The sequence below is a fragment of the Quercus suber genome, unplaced genomic scaffold, assembly GCF_002906115.3.
Source record: "Quercus suber isolate HL8 unplaced genomic scaffold, Cork oak 2.0 scaffold_22, whole genome shotgun sequence".
NCBI lineage: Eukaryota > Viridiplantae > Streptophyta > Magnoliopsida > Fagales > Fagaceae > Quercus > Quercus suber.
The window spans coordinates 960,545-970,276 of NW_027069487.1; positions in this window are offsets into that span (position 1 = coordinate 960,545).

Genomic DNA, 9,732 nt, shown 5'->3' on the forward strand with positions numbered 1-9,732 from the left:
ATTAACCGTTTTATCTTTAAACTCATCTTTTATACGTTATTTTAAACTACAAAAACTTGAACATAGACAATTGATTGATGACATACCTATTAATATTTGATCACCTTTAAATTTCTTAAGCATGAAAAATATATTAAGATAATGTAATCTAACGGTAGATTTGTCAAAATTGTGAATTTAGAAATGTAGGGCTAGGTTTAAGTTACACTTGATGTAACTCTAAAATATGTTACACCACCCAATAACTTATTATTAAATTCATATTTTGAAAATGCAACTGTTGAATTACATGTTCTATATGTTCTTAACATGCATGTCAATTTTCATGTTAATCGGGTGTAATTTACCCATTTACCCATTATTATCCATTTAACTAAATAAATCTTACCCAAACCTAACTCAACCAAATTATTATGGGTAAACCCCAACTCACCCAATTACTCAATAATCAAAATTACCAAATTGCCTCTAAAACTTGCAAATAACCAAAGTACTCCTAAAATCCTCTAAAATTGCCAAAATGCACCATAAACCTAAAAAATAATTGAAATATCTCTAAAATCATAAAATTAACAAAATACTCCTAAAACTTAAAACATTACCAAAATATCCCTAGAAACTATAATAATAAAAAAAAAATAAATAAAAAACCAAAATACCTCCTAAACCTAAAAAATAATCGAAATACCCCTGGAACCTTCAAAATGACCAAAATACCCCCCGAAATTTAAAAATGACAAAAATACGTCTTGAACCTAAGAAATGACCGAAATACTCCCCAAAACCTAAAAAATACCAAAATATCCATGAAACCTAAAAATGTCCAAAATACCCTCGAAATATGAAAATTACCAAAATACCCCCCTAAACCTTAAAAAATATCCGAAAATACACTCAAAACCTAAAACAATTACCAAAATACCCTTGAAACTTAAAAAAAAAAAAAAAAAAAAAAAAAAAAACCAAAATACCCCAAACTAAAAAAATGACCAAAATAGCCAGAAATTATAAAAATGAGTATTTTGGTCATTTAGGGATATTTCGATCATTTTTAGGTTTGAGGTTATTTCGATCATCTTTTAGGTTTGGGGTGTATTTTTATCATCATATTGGTTTTAGGGCCATTTTTGTCATTTTATAGGTTTCAGGGGTATTTTAGTCATTTTTTAGGTTTTGGGGGGTGTTTTGGTCATTTTTTTTAGGATTAGGGGTAGTTTGGTAATCTTCAAGCATCATGGTTATTTCGGTAAGTTTTTAGGTTTCAAAAGTATTTTGGTTATTTTTTTAGGTTTAGGGGTTATTTTGGTAATTTTCTATTTCAGGGGTATTTTGGCCAAATCTTAGGTTTCATGGGTATTTTGGTCATTTTTTAGGTTTCGTATGTACTTTTGTCATTTTTTATGATTTGGGAGTTTTGGTCATTTATTAGGTTTATGGGATATTTTGGTAATTTTTAGTGGTTTTTAAGCATATTTAGTGATTTTCGGGGGTATTTTGGTCATTTTTGAGGTTATTTCATGGGTATTTTGCTCATTTTAGAGATTTTGGGATATTTTGGTCATTTTAGTGAGTTTTTAGCATAATTAGTGATTTTAGAGAGGAGTATTTTGGTCATTCTAAACATTTCATAGGTATTTTGCATATTTTAGAGATTTTGAGGATATATTGGTTATTTTCGTGGTTTTTGAGCATATTTGGTGATTTTATAAAAATCAGCTTTGGGTAGGGTATGGATATCTATGGATAAACAGATTATGTAACAATTGGGTATGGATACTGATTGGGTAAGGTAATTAGATATCCATTGATAAATTAATTAGATTGGGTATATATGGGTATACCCTGCCTATAGCCATCCTTAATTCTTTGTAAACAATAGGTGACGCACACTTATTTCGTCACCAAAAACATCTCCATCTTAATATTGGATGATGAATTTGGAATTTCGTCACCTCCGGTTAGTCATTGGTTAAACAATAGGTGATGAAAACTTATCTCATCACCAAAAACACCTACATCCTAATATTGGGTGACGAATTTAGAATTTTGTCACCTTTGGTAAGTCTTTGGTGACGCGAATATTTTGTCACCCTTGGTTTGCCTTTTTTTCATGACCTATAGTGACAAAATAAATATTTCATCACCAATTGGTACATCTTTGGTGACGAATTCTTCTTTTCCACACTAAATGTTATCATTTGGTGACGAAATTGTTTATCCTCACTAAATTTCGTCACCATAGCCCACTTTTGTTGTAGTGTAAGTTGAATTCTACATATTGCTTCAGCATCATCCCGATGGAAAATAGAATGAATTAACTCACTCCTCCATCCATGTATCTCTGGGTTGATCAACTCTAAGACAACCATCTTATCAAATAAATCATGATTAGGATGTAATACCTTCCTTGTAGGATGATTAGGGATCCACCTATCTCCAATCACCCTAATTGAGCCCCCATTGCTGACCCTCCAACAATATCTAGCTTGAAGAATAGGTAAAGTAGCCACCAAACTCCTTCAAACATAAGAGCAACTAGGTGATTCCTTAGCATCAAGGAAAGATGATCAGGCAAAATACCACGCTTTGAAACACTTATATAGTAAAGACTCATTACCTTGAATCATCCTCCACCCTTGTTTAGCCAACATAGCTAAATTAAATGCCCCAAGATCCCAAAAACCCATACCACCCTCCATTTTAGAAGTTGATAATTTTTCCCACTCTTCCAATGAATTTTTCTTTCATTGCCTACTTGTCCCCCCCAAAACTTAGCACACAAATTATTCAATTCATCACATAGTTTCACCGGAAGTAAGAATACACTCATCATATATGTAGTTATAGATTGAGCTACAACCTTTATAAGGATTTCCTTGCCAGGTCTAGATAAAAGCATGCCTTTCCATCCTTGGAGTTTTTTCGATACTCTTTCTTTCAAATAAGCAAAAGTATGATATTTAGCCCTTCCAATCAAAGTTGGCAGCCCTAAATAAGATTCAAACTTCACCACCTCCTTGACCCCCAAAATCTGCAACAACTGTTGTTTCTGAATATCTGTAGTATTGCTATTAAAGAAAGCTAAAGACTTCTCCAGGTTAATACTTTGACCTGAAGCTCGTTCATAAGTTTGAAGAATTTCTGCTACCACTTCCCCTTCCCTTGGAGTTGCTTGACAGAACAACAAAGAATCATCTGCAAATAATAAATTAGTAACTCTGGGAGCTCCTCTATAGATTGACACACCTTGAATCCTTCCTTCTAGTTTAGCTTTAGCCAACAGAGCAGTGAAGCCTTCTGCACATAAAAGGAACAAGTACGGTGACAAAGGATCTCCTTGACGTATTCCTTTAGATAGAATTCGAGTTGTGTCATTTTGTAGAAGAGCTCCTAGAGTTACTAATTTATTATTTGCAGATGATTCTTTGTTGTTCTGCCAAGCAACTCCAAGGAACAAGTACGGTGACAAAGGATCTCCTTGACGTATTCCTCTAGACAGATGTATCATGCCATGAGGTTTTTCATTCACCAAAATAGAAAAAGATGGAGTAGTGACACAGTTCATCACTCTTTCTATCCACCTTGTTGGGAAGCCAATCTTCTCCATAATTTTTTGCAAGAATGGCCATTCAACCTGGTCATATGCCTTGCTAATGTCTAACTTCAATGCCATAGTCCCTTTCTTGCCCTTCTTCCTTACATGCATGGTATGTATAGTATCATAAGTTGCCAAAACATTATCTATGATCAATCTGCCCAGAACAAAAGCACTTTATGTAGGAGAAATAATATCTGGAAGTACCTGTTTCAATCTGTTTGCTAGCACTTTGGAAATAATTTTATAAACCACATTACATAGACTAATAGGTTTAAACTCAGACATTTTCTGTGGATTTTTCACTTTAGGGATAAGAACAATGTTTGTGTGATTTATCTCAAGTAACATATTTCCATTATTTAAAAATCAAAAGCATCAGAAACTACATCATCACCCACTATGTGCCAAATTTTTTGACATAATAAGGCATTCATACCATCAGGTCCTAGAGCCTTTGTAGGTCTCATTTGGAATAGAGCCACCTTAACTTCCTCAATAGTAAACTTACACAATAAGACTTCCTGCATGTTATCAGTCACCTTATTAGAAACTACATTTAGACATTCCTCCATTTGATCAGCTGCACCTGCACTAAAAAGATTGTCAAAATAAGCTAAAGCTACTTCAACCACCTCCTTTAACTCCTCCACCCATTGCCCTAGTGAATTTTGTATACCACTTATGTGATTTTTCTTCCTCCTTTGTGTGGCTTTAGAATGAAAGAACTTCGTATTCCTATCTTCATGCTTCATCCATGAAATTCTAGACCTTTGTGCCCAGTAAATTTCTTGTTTTTGTAAAAGATCATCCATTTTTTTGCTCACATCTAGGAATTTAGCTCTACTTTCATCACTAGCTTTGGCTTCATTTAACCTATCTAGCCGTTTTTGGAGCTTCTTTATGGCTGCCTCATCAGGTCTGGCCGAACCCCAACTTGACAATTCCAGCCCACATGCATGAATTTTGTTTTTAATAGAGAGAAGCTCGTATGACCCATCCATAGACCTTCCCCACGCCTCCTTTACAACTTCTTCACACTCATTAGAGAGCAACCATGCTTCCTCGAATTTGAAAGACCTCCCACGCTGCTGCCTTTGCTGCTGAAAAGACTAAACTTGCAACATAATTGGTAGGTGATCTGAAGCATATGTTGAGAGATGAGTAATTGTACTTATTTAAAATTTCACTCTCCACTCTTCATTTGCAACTCCTCTATCTAGTCTAATTTTTGTGTTTGCTTCACCCGATCTCTTATTGTTCCAAGTAAACAGATATCCCTTGTAACCAAGATCTTGAAGTTGACAAGAATCCAACACTTCCCTAAAAGCTTTAACCTGCGCATATTGAGGTGGTCGTGTGCTTTGCTTCTCCGATGCATGTAAGAATGCATTAAAATCTCCAATAAGCATCCACGGATCCTCTACAAATGTCTTCAAATATTGTAGCAATTGCCATGATTTTTCCTTCTATTGTGCCTCCGGCCATCCATAAAACCCAGTCAGATACCATTTAAAGTCATCCTCCTCTGCTACAAGAGCCAATACATGGTTTGCAGTATAATTAATGATCTTCAGATTAATAGTGGTTTTCCATAAAAAGGCTAACCCTCCACCTGCATTACGATGTTTAACAATAACCTTGTTCTGAAAAGGTAAATTGTTATATAGATTTTCAAAACCATCATTGTCTAGTCTAGTCTCCATAAGGCAACAGACCGTGGGATCTTTTTTCCTCACAATCTTGCAAAGGCTTCGACCTATCCAAGAGTTCCCAAACCTTTAACAGTTCCAACTAATTAGCCTCATTGCTCCCAGCAAGGGTGGTTGTCCACCCCTGCTGATATATCAACATAACTTCCTTCCTTTTCATCTATTTTACTTCTTTTATTTTTCTGTTCTTCATGCTACACAATTCCCCATCCTTCAAATCACATTTACCCAATCTTGGAATTGTAATGGCCCTGGCTAGACCACCAAGCCCAAAATCCATTCTATTTATCCTAGTCCACGTGGTCTTGGACTTAACAGTAGATATTTTAAGAGTTCATCTTAGTATTAAAAAAAAAAAAGTTCATCTTTATATTTTTTGAACATAGACTTTATACTAGAATAAAGATTAAATGGTCAAAGATTTTTATAAAAAAAATTAATATTATCCAGGTATTATTTTTGATAAATCATCTTTATGTAAGATAAAAGTTAAGAAATTTTTAATAGCCAATATTATATTAAGTATATTATTATATATTTATCCATTTTACGTCAAACATGTCATAATTTTTTTAAAATTTTTTTATTTACGTATAATTGATTTACATTTTTAATACAAATTAAATTTTGTTTTATTTTAATTGCTACCCCAAATCACTAATTGATTGATTGAGTTAATAACCCCAAGAATCCAAAACCTACAAAGAGTTTAACTTCAATTTTGATTATAAAATATGTTCCGAACTACAAATTTTATGATGTTTTTAATGATTTTCCTTAGTCTTGTAGTTTAATGGGTATTCTATATATAATATAATGATTTTAACGGAGACATATATATCAAAATAAATGAAGGGTTCCAATCTACTTTCCACAAATTCCCGGCAGACATAATTAAATTTAATCATATCAGTGATAACTTATCTCTATATGAAGAGGATTTGAAAAGTTAATTATTGCCTTTTTGACTTCCAAAAATACACATAATTTAATTAATTTATCTTTATTCTTAAAACATAAGAAATGATGCCAAAACCATAAATTGACAATAATTAAAAACAAAAAAAAAATCTACCAAGTAAAAACTTCCCACAAGTTGTGTAAAAAAAAAAAAAAAAAACTTTGTAAAAAACTCTACTTAAAATAAACTTCCCACTGCTTAAAATAAACTTCCCATTGACCACCACGCACTCTTGGTTCAGTAGTCACTTCATAAGTATAAATGTTTGTGGGGTGTGGGGGGTAAGGGCCGAAGTTCAAGTCTCTAGGAGGGAGCTTCACACACATATACATTTTGATTAGGCTAGAGTAGAAATTCTATCTTGTATTAAAAAAAAAATCCCACTACTTAAACTCTACTTAAAATAAACTTCCCACTACTCCATATATACAACCAATGTTCTATAATAATAATAAAAATACCCCACCTTCTTTAAGGAAAAAGGAAAAAATCTCACATTTTATTAAAAAAAAAAAAAAAAAAAACTACTCATGTAACATAAAATAAAAAAATATTATGAATTGGTAACTCTATAACCTTTTATAATATGCGAACTATATGAAAGTTTTTATAAAAAAATTAGTTATGAATGAAAATTTGGTCCATGCATTTTGATAATAGTCAATTAGGAACCTATTATTTTTAACTTAGACTTAATTTGGTCCTTANCACATAAATAAAAAAATATTATGAATTGGTAACTCTATAACCTTTTATAATATGCGAACTATATGAAAGTTTTTATAAAAAAATTAGTTATGAATGAAAATTTGGTCCATGCATTTTGATAATAGTCAATTAGGAACCTATTATTTTTAACTTAGACTTAATTTGGTCCTTACGGTTAACTCACTAATGAAAAAAATGACTATAGAGCAAATAGTTTGCACAATTGTCACATATGTGACTAATAAATAATAATAATAATTAATTGTTATTAAAAAAAGCCATATCAATCATTAAAAAAAAAAAACAAAAAAAAAAAAAAAAAAAACCCACATTACAATTAAAAAAAAAAAAAACACCTAATGCCCATCCACTGAAAGCAAAAACTTCTCTTTTAATCTGTACTAGTTAAAAGGCCCATGCGGTTGTATGGTTTTATGATAAAATTATAGATATGTAATGCGATGCACATTTAGATTTTTCCATATCAGCATTCCACTAACTATAATCTTAATTGTTTTATTTACAATATTATTTTATTATTTTAAGAATATTGTTAGTGGAATGTTGACATGTTGACATGGCGGAATCTAGACCATTAAATCATTAAAGTGTGACTAGGATTTAAGGAAATCTATTGATAAAGTACTCTAAAAACTCTAAAGGATCTGAATCAAAATATAACACCCTAACTTTTATGAGAAAGATATAACACCCTAACTTAAAGTAATGTTTGTAATTGTATTGTGTTTTAGCCTTTAAGAAAACATATATTATTTTTTTTATCATAAAAAAAACACAAATATTAATACTACACATGAAAAAAAAAATAATGAATTCAATAATTGAAACGGTTGAAAACAAAATTAAGCCAAAACCTCAATTCATTAACGAAAAAATATCCAAATTTTTTAACTTAAAAAAAAATGGAGTTAAGTAAAAATAAACTTACATAGAAATTTGGACAGATTGATTCTCTCGTATTTAATTTCATGTTTGAAAGCAAATTTTGATTTTAATTAAAGAATATAGATTACATGGAACAGAGCATCAAACAAAAGCCATAACAAATTAAATCCATTATAAAATATTGATGTCAACAACAAAAATCATGTAATAAGAAATTTAAAAATACAAATATATTGCTTGTTATATTAACTTCTAAAAAAAAAATACTAAAAGGTGTGATTAAATATAGAATTTCAGCCTATCTAAAACATGTTGATAAAAATCATATTATATATAATAAAAAGGCAACAAATACACAAAATTTATTCAACTTAATGAAAGAAAAAAAAATTTACCTACAAGGTTGTAGGTAGGGTAGAGAGGAAAAAGGAAGAATATAGCAAATAATTGTAAAGAACGTAGTAGAAATAATGAAATACCAAAAAATTGTGTGTACATATAGTGGGAATTTTAGGTTGTGAAGAAGATGATATGAACAAAAAGAAGTCATTTAGGTAAAACTTAAATACTTATTTATTTATTTATTTATTTCTTTTTACTTTATTATTAGGATAAATATGACATAAGATGCAATTTATCCACCAAAATAAAAAAGTAGGAAAAAAAAATTCAAGTTCCATCTTTTTTTCCTTTTACGTTTTTTAAAGAAATGTAGGGGGAAAAAATGCAAATTCGATCTTTTTTTTCTTTTACAATATTTTAAGAGTTCATCTTAGTATTTAAAAAAAAAAAAAAAAAAAAAAAGAGAGAGATCATCTTTATATCTTTTGAACATAGACTTCATACTAGAATAAAGATTAAATGGTCAAAGATTTTTATAAAAAAAATTAATATTATCCAGGTATTATTTTTGATAAATCATCTTTATGTAAGATAAAAGTTAAGAAATTTTTAATAGCCAATATTATATTAAGTATATTATTATATATTTATCCATTTTACGTCAAACATGTCATAATTTTTTTTAAATTTTTTGATTTACGTATAATTGATTTACATTTTTAATACAAATTAAATTTTGTTTAATTTTAATTGCTACCCCAAATCACTAATTGATTGATTGAGTTAATAGCCCCAAGAATCCAAAACCTACAAAGAGTTTAACTTCAATTTTGATTATAAAATATGTTCCAAACTACAAATTTTATGATGTTTTTAATGATTTTCCTTAGTCTTGTAGTTTAATGGGTATTCTATATATAATATAATGATTTTAACGGAGACATATATATCAAAATAAATGAAGGGTTCCAATCTACTTTCCACAAATTCCCAGCGGACATAATTAAATTTAATGATATCAGTGATAACTTATCTCTATATGAAGAGGATTTGAAAAGTTAATTATTGCCTTTTTGACTTCCAAAAATACACATAATTTAATTAATTTATCTTTATTCTTAAAACATAAGAAATGATGCCAAAACCGTAAATTGACAATAATTAAAAACAAAAAAAAATCTACCAAGTAAAAACTCCCCACAAGTTGTGTAAAAAAAAAAAAAATTTGTAAAAAACTCTACTTAAAATAAACTTCCCACTGCTTAAAATAAACTTCCCATTGACCACCACGCACCCTTGGTTCAATGGTCACTTCATAAGTATAAATGCTTGTGGGGTGTGGGGGGTAATGGCCGAAGTTCAAGTCTCCAGGAGGGAGTTTCACACACATATACATTTTGATTAGGTTAGAGTAGAAATTCTATCTTGTATTAAAAAAAAAAAATCCCACCACTTAAACTCTACTTAAAATAAACTTCCCCCTACTCCATATATACAACCAATGTTCT